The 16429-nt window shown below is 42.2% G+C and overlaps 1 protein-coding gene across 12 annotated transcripts in view; it reads left to right on the top strand.

Moving 5' to 3' along the window:
• Positions 1 to 16429, top strand: part of RGS6 (regulator of G protein signaling 6) — a 603395-nt gene that overhangs the window by 30504 nt on the left and 556462 nt on the right. The window lies entirely within an intron of this gene.

Raw genomic sequence — 16429 nt, forward strand, 5'->3', positions numbered from 1 at the left:
ATGTATGTATTCCCTCCCCCCCTCCATAACTCATTCTTTCCTGAAGGCATCTGTAAATTCTAGAAATATCAGCTATTGTGGGTATTTTGGTACAAAAGGTGGCCACTAGGATTTCCTTTTCGTTCTTTAATTTTTTTTTTTTTTTTTTTTTTAAATTTTTTCCCAACGTTTTTTATTTATTTTTGGGACAGAGAGAGACAGAGCATGAACGGGGGAGGGGCAGAGAGAGAGGGAGACACAGAATCGGAAACAGGCTCCAGGCTCCGAGCCATCAGCCCAGAGCCTGACGCGGGGCTCGAACTCACGGACCGCGAGATCGTGACCTGGCTGAAGTCGGACGCTTAACCGACTGCGCCACCCAGGCGCCCCATGTTCTTTAATTTTTTTAATGTTTGTTTATTTTTGAGAGAGAGAGCGAGCGAGCAGGGGAGGGGCGGAGAGAGAGGGAGACACAGAATCCAAAGCAGGCTCCAGGCTCCACGCTCCACACTGTCAGCCCAGAGCCCAACGCAAGGCTCCAACCCACAAATCTTGAGATCATGACCTGAGCTGAAGTCAGATGCTTTACCGACTGAGCTACCCAGGTGCCCCAGTATTTCCCTTTCCGTTGCCATCGCATTGGTTAACTTTACTTCCATGTCTCCTTTAAGAGACTTTAATTAACAGTGAATTTATTTTGCTGAGAGTTTTAGTAAAACAGTGCTAGTTTTTCTTCAAGCGATAAATCTGTCTTATCAAGTGAAACATTACAGCAGTGCTTTTGCGGCAGAAATGTCTCTTTAAATGAGACAATCCTTATTTATCTATTTTTTTTAATGATTCATTGATTAAAACTAACCAACATAGATATTTTTTTAAATGAGCAAACATTTCTTGAGAAAGAAAAAAAATTAAAGGGTATTGGGGACAGTGAAATTTGCCAGTAATTTTGGATGTCTTTTTTGTCCACAGGGACAGAATTTGATGTGAAAGTAGGATCCTTCTGTTTCTTATTTCTCTGATATTCTCCCATGCATTTTGTCCCCTGCACTCCTAAGACTGCCAGGAATTGCTGAACATTCTGTTTTGTGCTAAGGGTTAAACATCAGGGTGATATGAGTAAGGAGCTATGTGTCATATCAACGTTTTTCAAAAAGGATGCTCTTAGAGATTTCAATAAATGTTTCCTTAGCTTCACAGTTAGCTTAATTCACAGTGCTTTGAACCTAGGAAAGCATTTAACCTCTTCCTTTTCAGTGCCAGCTAGAAGGAATATATTTCCTGAATTTCATCTCATTGTAACATATGGCATGATATAAATAATTACTACACACACAGTATCCTGCTGTATGGAGAGAAATGGAATTACAAAATAAACCTTCGTGTTCAGTGATTTGGAGGTAACATTTCAAAGACAAGTTTCACTTTTCTTCCTTGATTACCAAAGTAATATGTAACCATTAGGAAAAAATTCAAGAAAATACAAAGAAAAAAGATTTGTAATTCTCCCATGGATGGTGAACCACAGTTGACATTTCTGCATGCTGTATATTCCTCCAGATTTTATTCTGATCACATTATTACTTGTATTTTTTAAATTTTTAATTAAGATTTTTTTTCTTATTTTAGAACAAGCGATTGCGATGGGGGGAGGAGCCGAGTGAGAGAGAATTAAAAAAAAAAAAGTTTTTTTAATGTTTATTTTTGAGAGAGAGAGAGACAGAGCACAAGCAGGGGAGGGGCAGAGAGAGAGAGGGAGACACAGAATCTGAAGCTGCCTCCGTGCTGACAGAGCCTGACACGGGGCTTGAACCCACAAACTGTGAGATCATGACCTGAGTGGAAGTTGGACGCTTAACCGACCAAGCCCCCTGGGGCACCCCAGAGAGAGAATCTTAAGTAGGCTCCACACTCAGGATGGAGTCCAGCATGGGGCTTTATCCCATGACCTTGGGATCATGATCTGAGCAGAAATCGAGTTGGACACCCAACCAACTGAGCCACCCAGGCACCCCTATTCATTGTATTTTTATACTTCTCTCCCCCAGCCTCCCAAATTTTCAAATCTTGTAAATGGAACTTGGATGTGCTAAAGGTTTAGTAAATTACTACTAGTTTATTGGATGATTTTGATAGAGGAGATTTAAATTTTTGGTTGTGGTTCTTGTTTTCAAAGAGAGCAGTTCCTCTGTTTTTCCGTTTTCTTTGAAAAATGAAGGTTTTTACTTTGGTTTGGTAATACTTGGGACTTCACATAAGGTTTAGGGATTAAAGCATCAGAAAAGAAAAAGAACCTTGGCCTTGTGTAGGGTGGGGTGTGCATGTGGAGGGACGGATACCTGAGTTCTGGTTTCATTTTCTCCACCTCATGTGGCCTGTGGCCTCTGGGCCTCTGCTTCAAAAGATAAATGAAACTTTCAGCCTTAGTTAGTAAACAAACATACTTGTTGTTTTGACATGTGATGAGGATGATAGTTGTTTGAAGTGGGCTTTTTCAAACACAGGTGGCTCGGGGGTCAACCCCAGAGTTTCTGATGTAGTGGGTCTGGGGTGGGGCCTGAGAATTTTCGTTTGTAACAAATGCCCAGATGCTGCTGCTTGCACTGATCTGGGGACCACACCCAGAACTAGATGCTGTGCTCCTTGAGGGCAGACTCCCTGCCCTCTTTTCTTTGCATCCATCTGCCTAGTGTCCCGCCAGGAGGTTCACTGTAAGCGTCGGTTTTCTCCATGGCAAAAACTTTCTCCAGTAGTCAAGATAAAAAAGATAACCATCCAGAATCTGGAGCCATTAAGTCTGTAGTAAGAGTACTAATCAGTCATGAAACCCAGTTCTTCAAACTGCAAGGGAAGCAAAAGTGCTTACAAGTAGGTTGTTAAAATGAACATTAAACCTAATGAGTTACCTTAAATAACAGCTCAGAGTACCTGCTTGAAATGTTACCAACTGGAAGGCTCATGCATGCTTCACTGTTGCCTTCCGGAGACCTATAAGAGGCATTACGTTTTCTACCACATATACGTTCCAAAAAGGGTGTGTATGTGTCTAGATTCACTATGAATTATCCCAACTACCAAAGCAGGTCAAGGAAACAGTGGCCTAGACTCCTCCCTCCAACCCCCGGCCAAAAGGTAGAACAATGCTCATTAGAACATCGCAAAATGGGGACCTAAGCTTGGAGAAAACATTAACCTGTGTGAGTCCACAAAACTGATCAGTGGCATCACGAGAAATCAGATCCAGGCCTGCCTGACAGGAAAGGGTGTTCTTTACCACATTCCTCTATGGACACGGAGTGAAACCATTTGATGGCCGGGAGATTGCAGGTAGCTGAAATACCCCCAGTCACAACTTTTGGTCATCCTGGTGTGGCTACTTCGTGACTAGAGAATTAATCCTACTTAGGCGTTAGAAACATAGGGTGCAGAAAACCTCCATTTTTATGGATGGGAACTTAAAATGTAACTATTTGAATCTGGACAAAGTAGATGTTCACTAATGCGCTGTGGTGGAGACCCACTTTCTTGGCTTTTCTAAGTACTTAGGTAAAACCTTTCAAGGAAAAAGCCAACCTGTAAATTTTTGCAGGGTAGAATTCTCTTAGCCTAGTACCTGCCCCACCCAAGAAGCTATTTTCATGCCTGGGGTGATGCACACCTCTAGCAAAGCCCTTCGAGGCGAGCTATGCCTGAACCGGCTTGAGCAGGAACTAGCGGAGGCAGCCCTCACTCTGAAGTGCCTCAGGCACCTGTACTGAGACCTGGCCAGCCCTGAGCCCTGACCGAGACCTGTGACCGGTGGCCCTTAAAGTAGGACAACAGGCAATTTAAAACCCCGTTGATAGTGTTTCTGAACCTCAATTTCCCCATCTGTAAAATAGGAATAACAGAATGCCCCTTGAAGGATCAGTAACTGGGAGAAAATGACAACTTGCCTAGCATGCTGCACGGAGGAGCCACAGTGACCCAAGAAGGCGGACCCTGTCACACCAATTGTCTATTTTCTAATAATTTTGATTACGAGTTGTTGGTTTGCAGCCCTGGAAGTTTCCCAGTAATATGAAACCCACCTGGGTGCAGGAGGGCAAAGAGACCCAGGGAAGCATTCACTCCAGGTTGGTAGGCGGCAGCGTTAATTAGCAAGGAAACTTACATAGGAGCTTTGTTCGGAGCAGCTGCCAGATAAATAGCCCTCTCCATGTGGCACCTGGGTGGCTCAGTCGGTTAAGTGGTGAAGCGTCCACTCTTGATTTCGGCTCAGGTCGTGATCTCACAGCGGAGCCTGCTTGGGATCCTCGCTCTCCCTCCTTCTCTGCCCCTCCCCCACCAGCCCTCTGTCTTTCTCTCAAAATAAAAATCTCCGCATTGAATTGCCTGCCGGAATCGAAGGGGTTTTGTAGGAGCCTTAATGGCGTTCAGGTATGTGTTTAGTCCGGATGGAGCTCAGCAGCTCCTGATTCTCCCAGGGTTATGCCCTTGGAGGTGGCTCCCACTTTGGGAACCATGGGCAGAGCAGACATGCCAAGGACTGGAGAGGGGATGAGGAGCCTCTGAGTGCCCACGTCCCCCTCTCAGGTCACCCGGTGGTCCTGTCCTCTCGATGACCTCCTCCAAAGTGAGTCGGTGAGGACTTGCCTATATCAGCCTAGCATGTGAGGGACTCCCAAGTCCCTTGGAGAATTCTGCTCCAGAGTTCTAAAAGTCGATTTGAGAAGGTTCGTAGAAAATAGGTGGCCCAGACACTAGGTGGAGAGGGTGGGGTGGGAAGGATCTTCCTCTGCAGTAGCCAAAGATGGGTCTGTTTCCTTGAGCCTAAAGGCCATTAATCATTAGCAGGAAGAGAGGTGAAAAATAGGGGCTGCTGCTACATGGCTGTCTCTTAGGGCGGATTGTGACCCATACTCAAAGCAAGGCTGTGCAGTGTTTTTCCTCTGTACCTTCAGGATCTCTTACCGTGTTTGGCAGGCTAGGAGTTGGGTGAACGTTTGCTGAGTTACTGGCTTGTAGAGTGGCAGCTCCGGTGGGTGAAAATGGGAGGGAGGATGAACTAGTATTGACAGAGAGAGATGGACTGGTCTGGGTGCAGGTACATGGGCTGGGGCAGGTGTGGATGCAAGGGACCCCATTCTTATTGTTTACTTGATTTTGCCTGCCTGGGTCACCTTGGATTTATGATATACTGAGGCCCTCTTCCTGGTTTGTAATTATGCACTAGTATTTGTCTCTCCCTCTGCCTGTGGGCTTCTTAAAAGATGTATTTATTTTGAGAGAGAGAAAGAGAGAGAGAACGAATGGGGGAGTGGCAGAGAGAGAGGGAGAGAGGGAATCCCAAGCAGGCTCTGTGCCATCAGTGTAGAGCCCAACGCGGGGCTCGATCTCACAAACCGTGAGATCATGCTCTGAGCTGAGATCGAGAGCCAAGCGCTTAACCACGTAACCGACTGAGCCACCCAGGTGCCCCTGTTTGTTTGTTTGTTTGTTTGTTTTAACTATGATTTTATCCTGTACCCAGACCACACACAGTCAGTGCTTGAGAAAGCACTTGTTTGTTTCCTAAATAAAAAGTTGCCAAGCCTACAAAGCTATGGATCTGTCATGAAAGAGTGAAGTGATATTGTTCAGCACTTGTAAAGCTTTTTTGTAGATCACAGCCTTTTAAAAAGAATTAGGTGTAATTACTCCCATTTTATAGATGAGAAGACTGTGGCTGAAGCAGAGGTTTAGCCGCAAGCCGTACGTCAGGTAGTTATTGAGTAGAGAGAAACTGAGGGATTTAGATTTAAATCTTGCCTGATCACAGAGTCTTGAGTCTGATGTATCACAAAATGGGGGATAGACAGAGACCCTACCCTCGAGATCACTTCAGTTGTCATGGAGAGATATTAGCAATAAATAGAAAATTAACAATGAAGGATGTTAAGTGACAGTTTAGGGAAAAATGCATGGAATTTTGTAAGTCAGATTAGGTAGCAAATAGATGACAAAGACAGTAAGTGCAGTTCAGTGTGGAGAGAGAGCATTGTAGCATCAGACCTGGTAGAGACAGGCTTTGAGAAATCGGTAGAAATTTCATAGGTGAAGAAAAAAGACAACAGCAAGCTTTGCAGGTGGAGGTATTGATAATGGCTTAGTAAAGCAATTATTGTTCTTCAGAGTAAGAACCCATTTTTTTTCTTGAAACGTGGGGCCCTCTGACCCATTTTTGATAGACACATGGGTACCAAATTCATGGGTACCAGGAGTTTTTGCTAAAAGCAAGATAAGCCACCCATGTATGATGATGAATAAATGACCCTGAACCCCAGGGTTGGGAAGCCATCAGGGACAGGTGAGGACTGTGTTAAAGCAAAGTCTATGTTCTTCTCAGAAAGCCCTGTTGTTGCCATCCATTTTTTTTTTTTAATTTTTTTTAACGTTTATTTATTTTTGAGACAGAGAGAGACAGAGCATGAACGGGGGAGGGTCAGAGAGAGAGGGAGACACAGAATCTGAAACCAGGCTCCAGGCTCTGAGCAGTCAGCACAGAGCCCGACGCAGGGCTCGAACTCACGGACCGCGAGATCGTGACCTGAGCTGAAGTCGGACGCTCAACCGACTGAGCCACCCTGGCGCCCCACGTCGCCATCCATTTTTAATCATTAGCAACCAATTTTAATTAGAAAAATATTGTGTAGATGTACATTGCTCAATCCAAGCAAGACACTTGTTTGAGCTGGCTTTGTTTTTTATATGTGTGACCTCTCTAGAAGAAAGACAACAGCTTAAAAAAATGTCCAATGTCTTTTTCCCTCAAGCTGCTATGTAAGTGCTACTGTGTTCAGATTCCAAACCAAGCAGGAAGATGCCATTATATTATTTTGCTGACCGTACATCCTAAAACAAAGACTGATTCAGCAGCTGGTCAAAATAGAAAGGATGCATTCACAAAGAATAAATTTATTGATTATATTTTAGATTTTTTTTTTTTTTAGAGGAAGGCACTTTAACTTTTAGAATGGCACATAGTTTAGGAGCTTGGCTGCTGACTTCTGCTGGAACCCCGGGGTCTGTGACATTGGGCAAAGTAGCTTACCACCATTGATCTGCATTCTCCCCAAGTGCAGAATAAGGCTGAGAAATTGTGATTGCTGAGGGCATTACCGACGGAGAGATTGTTCCTGGATGTTGGGCAGGGAGGGGGGGTTCCTTCCCCAGGTCACGGTTTGTCTAAGGTCCTTGCCGTTTTTCCCTGCTTTTCGCCTGGCTTGTCCTCATTGGCAATACGTCCCACTAATGAACACCTTTTTCTAGATGATAATTCATCAGGTATGGCTCTTGTTACCAAGAAGTTTAAAATTCTGTGGGGAGGGGGAGGAGAAACAGGATGTGTTAAGATAAGCACACATAAATGGGATAGGGGAGAGACTATGGAGAGATTTCATTGAAGATGTTGAGTGGACAAATTGGACATTTGACAACCAATGGCTTTGGGACCTGCAGAGATGGGAGCAGGGGCCAGAGGTGGCCAGGGTGTGCTTGAGGCATTTCAGTTAAGTAAAAGTACAGGGGTGACAAAGTGTGCAAAGAATATCCCCCTATTGAGAATCAGATCCTTAAAAACCTTTCAGGCAGGAAGTCTATGTTGGTGAACTTAAAACTTGAGGGGCAGCAGAGACAGGGGACATCTAGGTAGTAAGTGAAACTGTTTAAAATAAATATTCACATGTACCAAAAGTACAAAGAGAAAACAAAGTAGATTGTGAGTGACATTTTCCTCACCTTATGTTGGTAACAGAGGTTGTGCCACAGTAAGTTTCTAGTTATTGCCATTTTCCAGGAGATCACTCCTCTGCAGTGAAATGCTTGTAAGAGGGTTTGCTTTATTAGAGCCATGCACGGTTCCCATGCAAATGGGCCTTTTCCTGTACTGTGTCAGGCTCTCTGTCTAGACATTCAGTGCCTTTTAGACTTTCTGACTGCCAGCTTGACCGCGGACTCCAGTAGCTTCCTGTGGCTCAAGGGTAAAGTGGATGAATCTTGGGATAAACCTTATTTAACTTGCTCGGCATAGCTGATTAGGAAGCTCTCAGATGTCTCACCCCTATGCGTAGGGTATCAAGCTTCATGCCAAAGCATATGCTGTCAATTCCAGGTTTTCATTTCTTTGGCTTCCTGTAGCTTTCAAAAGCTTCTCTGCAAAAACCACTTCCCCTGCCTGCCATCTGCCTTACAACCTCCCTCCCTCACTTAAAAAAATCTGTGTCTAAGCCCCAGTTTCTTGTCTTTTTAATTATCCTTAACGGGGAATGACCTGTTGGCTATGAATGACATATTTGGAAGTAGATTGGCTTAAGTTGAATTTTGCTTATTGGGAATCCTTGGTTGGGATAAGTTACTTGGGGTTGCGATTGGACATGTTGTTGGTCATGGAAGATGGACAGTGATTGACAAGACTAGAAATTCAAATTGGGGCCAGTCTATTAGGGACTTGAATGCCACACGCATATAGCGGTGGTGATGATAATGGAGATTCAGGGCTTTCTGGCATATAGAAAAAGAAAAAAACCCAAAGAACTGAATTAAAGCAAATTGAAACCAACTCAAGAAGAGGAACCTATGTGACTTCTACATCTGGGAATTCAGGCCTGGCTGGATCCAGAGACTTAAATAATGCCGTCAACATTCTTAACTTGATACTTCATTGCCTTGACTTCCTCCTTTGGTGACACTAGAGAAAAAGAAGATGGTCACGAATATCCCTCCCCTCAGGTCCTTTTCACACTGCCCCTCACAGGGAACAGGGTCTTCATTCTCCCAGTGTCCTTCTCTCAGCCTCAGGGAAAGCCCCAGATCAGTCCCAGTGGTGCAGCCTGATCTAATCAGCATGTCCCATCATACAGCATCCTCTGGCCAGAGTAGTCCACGGGCCCACCCTTCCCTATCAGAAGAAGGAAATTTGATAGCAAAAAATATACGGGGCAACCAGAAGTAGCTGCCTCAGTCTTCTAACCTGGCTGAAGAACTTTGGGTTTCATTTGTTGGGCAGTAGAATAAATGCAGAGTGTTTCGGCCACTGTTTGAGAGTTCTGAGATACTTTATAAGAGTTGGAAATTTTTCATTATCCAAGACAAAGGTTTTTTTGGATAACGCGAAAGATTTCCTCAATCGTGTGTTTCTTTTTTTTTTTTTTAATGTTTGCTTATTTTTGAGAGAGAGGGATAGAGACAGAGTGTGAGGAGGGGAGGGGTAGAGAGAGAGAAAAACACAGAATCTGAAGCAGGCTCTAGGTTGTGAGCTGTCAGCAGAGAACCCGATGCAGGGCTCAAACCCAGGAACCACGAGATCGTGACCTGAGCTGAAGTCAGACACTTAACCTACTGAGCCACCCAGGTGCCCCTCAACTGTTTGTTTCTAATCTCGTTTCCTTTCTATACCAGCTTCCTCATTCAAGGATTACCGCTTCTGTTCTGTAGCTGCCGCACAAAGGCCAGAGTGAATGTATACAGTGGTGACATGACGTCACCTACGGCCCTGCAGTTATATGTGCATGGCTGTACCTGAGACGGGCCAGTGCCACCTTGAGAACAGATGCTGTATCCTTCCCCCAGAATATTTGCGCTGTCCTTTTTTAAACATACAATTTTAGACGATAAGATACTCACGGAAGAGTACGCAAATCATTGCTCGATAAATTTTCGAGCAGTAAATACCTCCGCATTATCACTCCCAGATCAAGAGATAGAATGTTACCAGTCCCCCCAGAAACGACCCCATGCACCTCCCAGTAACTGCACCCCCACATTCCCTAGGGGTAACTGCTAACCTGATTCCTAATACCATGGTGTTCCACATTTTGAAACGTATGAAATATATATGGAATTATACACAGGTATACATACCGCCTTTCTTGTGGCTTCTTACGCACAGCATGGTTTGAGCCATCTGTGTTGTGGTATGGAGCAGTCTACTTTTTATTGCTGGGTAGCCAACCACTTTGTAATATCTTACAAATTGTCTATTCATCTGCTGTTTGTTGACAGGCATTTGGGACAGTTCCAGTAAAGGGCTGTGAGGAATAATGCTGCTGTAAACGGTTTTGTGCGCGTGTGTGTTGGTGCACATATGAATGCATTTCTGTTGGATATACATGGAAGGCTGGTTTGCTGGGGCACGGGATACATATGTCCAACTTCAGTAGATTCTTACAGAGTTTTCCTAAGTGGTTGTAACACTTTCTATTCCTCCTGTCACTTGATGAGTGTTTAAGTTTCTCTACATATGTGTCAGCACTTGGGATTGTCGGACTTTTTAATTTTAGCTTTTATGGTGGGTGTGCAGTGGTGTCTCATTGTGGTTTTGATTCGCTCTGGTGACTAATGACGTTGTGCCTTTATAATTTTTTTTGTCACTTTCACTTAATGTCTTGTAGTCGCTGTTCAAGTTGATTGTCTATTTTAAAATTGGATTGTCTTTTTCTTATTGGTTCGTAGGAGGTTTTTAAAACTTTTTTTTATTTATTAAAATTTGTTTTTAAATATTTTTATTTATTTTGAGACAGAGAGAGAGAGAGAGAGAGAGAGCATGAGCAGGGGAGGGGGAGAGAGAGGGAGACACAGAATCCAAAGCAGGCTCCAGGTTCCAAGCTGCCAGCACAGAGCCTGACGCGAGGCTCGAACTCACAGACCACAAGATCATGACCTGAGCTGAAGTTGGAGGCTCAACCGACTGAGCCATCCAGGTGCCCCTGTTTTGTTTTGTTTTTTTTAAACAAATTTGAATACAAGTGTTTTTCCCAGTCATAGGTATTTAAAATATCTTTTCCTATTCTGTGGCTTGCTATTTAACTCTGTTTTGATGAATAGGAGATCTTGCTTTATTTATTTAAAAAAAATTTTTTTTAATGTTTATTTTTTGAGAGAGAGAGAGAGACAGAGCATGAGCGGGGGAGGGGCAGAGAGAGAGGGAGACACAGAATCAGAAGCAGGCTCCAGGCTCCGAGCTGTCAGCACAGAGCCCGACGTGGGGTCAAACCCACAAACTGCGAGATCATGACCTGAGCCAAAGTGTGACCCGACTGAGCCACCCAGGTGCCCCTGGAGATCTTGCTTTAAATGTAATCCAATCTGTTAACCTCTTCCTTTATGGTTATCATTTTTGTGGCTGCTGAAGAAATTTTTGCTCACCCTAAGGTTGTGAAGTTACTTTTCCACTTTGCAGAAGCCCTGTTGTTATGCCTTTATATGTAGGTTGAAGATCCAGCCGAGGTTGATATTTTATCTATGGCATAAAAAAGAGATCCATATTTATTTTGTTTTCCATATGTATATCCGATTAACCCCTGCCCTGCCTATTGCCCTGTCTGCTTTCTAGTCCCTTCTCTTGTTCTTTTTGGCTCTTATACTGATCCCGCCCTGTCTTAATATAGCTTAATAATAAGTCCATATCTGATAGTGTATGTCCAGTTATTTAAGAATAGCTTGGTTATTCTTAGACATTTGCATTACTGTATAAATTTTAAAATCCTCTTTTGATGGGATTTTGAATTGGGACTGCATTAAATCTCTAGCCCAATTTAGGGAGTAAACTAATGTCTTTAAAATGTTGACTCTTTCTATTCATTAATATGGTATATCCCTTGGGGTGCCTGGGTGACAGTCTGTTAAGCGTCTGACTTCGGCTCAGTTCATGATCTCTGGGTCTGTGAGTTCGAGCCCCACGTCGGGCTTTGTGCTGACAGCTCAGAGCCTGGAGCCTGTTTCAGATTCTGTGTCTCCCTCTGTCTCTCTGCCCCTCCCCCACTCGTACTCTGTCTCTCAAAAATGAATAAATGTTAAAAAAATTTTTTTTGAAATACGGTATATCCCCTTTATTTATTTAGGGTTTTATCTCTGTTAGTGTTTTGTATCTTTCCATGTGGTAAAGGTATTGCACCTCTTTCTTCTATATACTATATGCTGTTGCTAGTATTTGAAGTCAGCGGATGCTATTATAAGTGATATCATTTTAAACATGTCTTCTGGTTGTTGGTCTGTGGATATACAGAAATATAGTTGATTTTTATTTGTTGACATTGATTGAGTCCAGTGACTTTCCTAAGTTCACTGATGAATTCTAATAGTTCCATGTAGATTATTATGGCTTTTCCATGTACACAATCAAATTACCTGAGAAACAGTTTTACTTCTTCCTTTGCAGTCTCCCTTTGCTTCCTTTCTTTTTATTTCTTTTTCTTGCCTGTTGCGTTGGCTTAGACCTCTACTGTAACAAAGAATAGAAGTGGTCATGGCAGGCAACCTTGTCTCATTTCTAATCTGTGGGAAATTTTCAAAGTGTGACTATTAAATATTATGGTTGCTATGTTTTGTAAATATCCTTTATCAGATTAAGCATGTTCCTTTACATTCAGAATTGGCTAAGAGTAGTTTTGCGAGTAGATGTTGAATTTGACTAGATGCTTACAGAATAGTTGAATGGAATGTCCGGCTCAGCTCTGCACTTCCCTTTTCTTTTGGATCTTGGTCTCCTATGTCCTCTTTGGACACCCTAAGGTCATCCTGTGTCCTTAGGAGCACCCCTTTTTCCAATTGTATGTGGCTTTTCTAGTTCTTGAGAGTTGTTCTGTTACAAGGCAGACCCTCTTTGTAGGAAGTGGTACATGCTAATTGTACTATTTTTGTCGCCCATCAAACATGAGTGAAAGTGTAACGAACCCTCAGAATCCTATTCAACTGTTATTTCTTTGACCTATATTGCTCCTGCCTGATGAACTTCATGAATAGATATTTTTGTTTGTTAAGTCTTGCGGTCTCTAGCACTGTATGCATTATGGAGTATGCATAATGTATATATTATGGAGTCCTAGAAGAGATGCACTTGATATTTAAATGCCTGGTTTTAGGGTAAAAAGATTCTGGTTTTACCTGTTCTTAAAAAAAGAAGAAGAAGGAGAAGAAAGAAGACAACAAAATCTCAAGGAATATAACTGACATTCTTTAAAAAAAAAAAAGCCAATGGGAGTGCCTTTCTTTTTGGGTCCCCAGGGAACACGCCCTCCTCTTTATCTCTTAGTCATTCCCTTCTGTGTATAACAATTGGCAAAGCTTCTCTGTCACTCCTACCTCTTCCCCAGCGGTGATACAGTCTTTATCATGTGAAATCAGAGAATAACAAGAGTTGCTTCTGCAGTCCCTATAGTCAGGAGTATTAGACCCTATATGATCTTAGGACTCATACTAATAAAATGTGAGTCCTCTCACGTGGGAGGAAAGACATTTGGAACCCGAAGACCTAAATTTTAATGCTGGCTCTGTTACTAACCGGCAAGATGACGTGAGAATATAATTTGATCTCTCAGACTTTGGGTTCATCCTCTGAAAAATTAAGTGGTTGGGATTGCTCAGGGAACAGGAAATTTTTTTATGAAAAGGATCAAATAGTAAATACTTTGAGCTTTGTGGGCCATATGGTCTTTCTTGCAGCTACTGGGTCTCTGCTGTTGTAGTGCAAAAGCAGCACAGACAGTAAGTAAACAAAGGTGTTTATTTATAAAACTTTATTTCTGGGCACAGAGACTTGATTTTATACAGTTTTCATGTGTCATAAAATATCATTCTTCTTTTAACTTTTTTCCCCACCATCTAAAAGTGTAAAAACAAACGAAAAGAACAAAACAAACGCATAAGAAGTAAAACCATTTTTAGTCCACAGACCATACAAAAATAGGCAGCAGGCTAGATTTGTCCCCTGGACCCCAGCTTGCCAGTCTTGGAACTTGTTGGTTGGTAAAGGCTATTCCGGAGCTCTGTGTTAGGCCTTGATCTTCCTAATCTTTGAAAAAAAAATTTTTTTTTCCTGTCCCATGCACATTGTTCACGAGAGCCTTATTCCTTTCTCTTAAATCAATTCAGAATAAGAAAATAAAATATTTTATTTTCCTTTTATTTCTTCTCTGAGGCTTGCTCTTTATTTTGTAGATCCGAGTTTCTGACACCAGTAATTTCCTCTGTCTGAAGAACTTCTAGCATTTCCTGAAGGGCAAATCTGCTAGCGATAAACTTACTTATTATTTATTTGTCTAAGCAAGTTTATTTGTCCTTCGTTTTGAAGAAGAATCTCACTAGATGTAGAATTCTAGTTTGATGTTTTTTCTTTCAATATTTTAAATATTTCACTTCACTCTCTTGTTTTTGCATGGTTTCTGTTCAGAAGACGTCTATAATTCTTATTCTTGTTTTTTTGTAGGTAAGATTTTTTTTTCCCTGTGATGTCTTTTGAGATCTTTTCTCTATCTTTGATTTTTTGCAGTTTAAATATGATGTGCCTTGGTGTTATATATATATTTTTAGTTTACAGTGATTGGAGTTATCTTTCTAGATTTGTGGTTTGGTGTGTATCTGACCTTGGAATGTTCTCAGTTATTCCTCCAAATATTTCTTCTCCTTTCTCTTTCTTCTCCTGGTATTCTTTTTTTTTTTTTTTATTTTTTTTAAATTTTTTTTTTTTTTCAACGTTTTTTATTTATTTTTGGGACAGAGAGAGACAGAGCATGAACGGGGGAGGGGCAGAGAGAGAGGGAGACACACAGAATTGGAAACAGGCTCCAGGCTCCGAGCCATCAGCCCAGAGCCTGACGCGGGGCTCGAACTCACAGACCGTGAGATCGTGACCTGGCTGAAGTCGGACGCTTAACCGACTGCGCCACCCAGGCGCCCCTCTTCTCCTGGTATTCTAATTACACTTATATTATACCTTTTGATATCGTATCATAGTTCCTGGACGTTTTGTCTCAGTTTGTGAAGATTTACTTTTCTCTCTCTGTTTTTTCAGTTTGGGGTTTCTGTTTTTTTAATTTAAATTTTAAATAGCTAATATGCAGTAGTTTCAGAAGGAGAATTCAGTGATTCATCACTTACATACAACACCCAATGCTCATCCCAACAAGTGCCCTCCTTAATACCCATCACCCATCTAGCCCATCTCCTACCCACCTCCCTCCGTCAACTCTCAGTTTATTCTCTTGTGGTTTGTTTCCATCTCTTCACTCCCCTCCCTCTCCTTCCCGTATGTTCATCTGTTTTGTTTCTTAAATTCCACCTGTAAGTGAAATCATATATTTGTCTTTCTCTGATTGATTTATTTCGCTTAGCATAATACACTCTGCTGAACTCTGTCTACATCATTGCAAATGGCAAGATTGCATTGCTTTTGATGGCTGAGTAATATTCCATTGTATATATATTACCTCTTCTTCATCTGTTCATCAGTCAATGGACATTTGGCCTCTTTCCATAGTTTGGCTATTGTTAATAATGCTGCTACAAACATTGGGGTGCATGTACCTTTTCAAATCTGTATTTTTGTATCCTTTGGGTGAATACCTGATACTACAGTTGCCGGATTGTAGGGCAGTTCTATTTTTAGTTGTTTGAGGAACCTCCGTACTGTTCTCCAGAGTGGCTATACCAGTTTGCATTCCCACCAACAGTGCAGGAGGGTTCTCCTTTCTTTGCATCCTTGTCAACACCTGTTGTTTCTTGTGTTGTTAATTTTAGTCATTCTGACATGTGTGAGGTGGTATCTCCTCGTGGTTTTGATTTGTATTTCCGTTTGGGGTCTGTATTGACCTTCAGGCTCACTGATTCTTTCCTTGTCCATTTTGAGTTGACCCAACGAGCCCCTTAAAAGGCATTTTTCATTTGTTACAGTGTTTTTGACTTCTCACATTTACCTTTTTTTTTTCCTAAAGAGTTTCCATCTCTCTGCTTTCATTACTATCTACATTGTCTATTAGAACCCGCAACATACTTAATCATAGTTGTAAAAAATTTCTTGTCTGATAACTTCAACATCTGTGTCCTGATGTTGATGAAGGAGTGAGGGATGGAGAAGAAAACCTCTGAGAACTAGAAGCAGGAGTCCTCGGTTCTGCTGGTTCTGATGATTGGTTGTCCTTTCAGACCGTGTCTTTTCTTGCCTTTTGTGTGCCTTGTAATTGTTTTGTCAAAAGCCAAACATGGTAATGGGAATTAAGGTAACTGGGTCTTGAGTGTGAGATTTTATTTAAATTGGCCAAGAGTTGAGCTGTGTTTAATGTTTGCTATAGCTGTAGCTGCTAGGAACTTCAGATTCCCCTCGTGTTCTTGTTTTTGTCCCCTCTCTTGACTTCAAATGAGTCTTCAGAGAGTTTGTGTCTTGGAGGTGTTTGAGCTGTAATCTGTTGTTATACTGGAGCCCCATTCACCCGTGTGGTGGTAGGGGATGAGTAAGGAGGCATGTGCTGTCATCTTCCAATCAAAGGCAAGAGTGGAGTGACTTCATTCTAGTAAATACAGCAACACGTCCTCTATTGCAGCAGGAGGGAAGACAAAGAACATGGTGGGTTAGGTGAGGGTGCCCAAAGTCGAGAGATCTGCCTTCTGCTGGCTTCCATTTCTTCACTGAATTTTGAAGTGAGCCCATCAACAGTGTGTG

This window comes from Panthera onca, chromosome B3 (genome assembly GCF_046562875.1).
Source record: "Panthera onca isolate mPanOnc1 chromosome B3, mPanOnc1 haplotype 2, whole genome shotgun sequence".
Lineage (NCBI taxonomy): Eukaryota > Metazoa > Chordata > Mammalia > Carnivora > Felidae > Panthera > Panthera onca.